The sequence below is a fragment of the Bactrocera latifrons genome, unplaced genomic scaffold, assembly GCF_001853355.1.
Source record: "Bactrocera latifrons isolate USDA-ARS-PBARC rearing strain unplaced genomic scaffold, ASM185335v1 scaffold_756, whole genome shotgun sequence".
NCBI classification, from domain to species: domain Eukaryota; kingdom Metazoa; phylum Arthropoda; class Insecta; order Diptera; family Tephritidae; genus Bactrocera; species Bactrocera latifrons.
In genome coordinates, this window is record NW_017537441.1 from 7,111 (window position 1) to 8,702 (window position 1,592).

The window sequence follows — 1,592 nt, forward strand, 5'->3', positions numbered from 1 at the left end:
CCATATTTCGGGCCCCGGCGAAGTCGATCAGCCTCAACCCATTTGGGGATGTTTCGTCGTGGAGGCTGAATTTTCCGACCGTAGTGCCAAAGAAACCTTCTTTGCCCACCCTGGCGTTAAAGTCGCCAAACACGTTTTTGACATCGTGGCGGGGGCAGCTCTCATAAGAGCTTTTACATCGTCCTTCTCTTCCGTCGGGGCGTGGGCTCAAATCAGCGATATGTTGAAGAACCTCCCTTTGATAGGGATTGTGGCTAGACGTTCATACACCGGAGTGAATGCAACACCAAACTTGCGCTCCTTTATATGACCACTGTTGTAAATGCCACAAGGACCTACTCGTCTCTGTCCTTGTCCCATCCATCGCATTTCTTGGACGGCGGTGATGTCAGCCTTTATTTTTACGAGGACATCAACCAGCTGGGCAGCGGCACCTTCCCATTAAGGGACTGGACATTCCTGGTGCATGCCCTCAATTCGTAGTCCTTATTTCGTTTGCCATAGTCGTCATCAAAAGGGGGGGTGTGTTATCCGAGGCTTGTTGTTGTTTTTCGTTGGGGAAGTTTTTTTACGTGGCGGGTCCCAAACCCAGCGCACAACCCTGTGCAGGGGATGTTTCGCCTCCTCACTTTAACTCGCCTTAAAACGGATGTTCTTAGGCTACCCAGATGATACTTGGTCAAGGACCGGAAGTTGTGAGCTGCTTGAGTCATATGTAAAAGAATCGTTTCTGGCCACTCCCAAGTGAATGGCGATTAGAGAACTTTCCTAACTTGCGTGAACTTCTACACATGACTCCATCTTCAATTCTCTTGAATACCAGGAATAAAAAAGTAAGCGATCGAAATTGAACGATTCAAATAATTTACAAATCAAAATATTGAAAAACAAAACAAAAAAAAATTTAAAAAAAAAATATGTTGTATGTATATATATATGTTGTATATATATAGTGATAACCGCAGGAAGCTTATAGTTTTTTGGATATTCGCGTTTAAAGTTGAAAATCACCACTATTTGAAGTACGTATTATATTTTCTCGATTTAAAATAAATTTTGCACTTATATTTTGCACTTTATATCCTCTAACACTTCACTAGTTCGTTTGTACACATTTATTTTATATAATATAGCGCTAAAATAGCTTTTATTATAAATTTAACTGAAGGATATGGTGCTTAATGCCTGAATGGTCAGTCAAGTGTTGGAGACATGACAAAAGATATCTCTCGTGATTCCGTTCGAATGATTTTGGTAGATATTTTAAGTATGAAACGCGTTGCCGCTCCGTGAAACCCGTTTTCAATCGATCGAAGAGATAAACAGTTCCGACGACAGCAGTGTTGCCAGAATATTTTTCGAGGGCCCACTAGGGTCGACTCTAAAACCACTAGCGCTCTCTCTAAGCTGGACTAACTAATTTAAATATTTAAAACAACCGGAAAGAAAAGTCATAAAATTGAAATTTAAGGTATTTTAAATAAATTATTATTATTATTCGCAARCTAATTTAAAAGTTTATACTTTTAAAATGATAAAAATACAATGAAAATATTAAATGATATGAAAATATTAAATTGAAATACAAAACA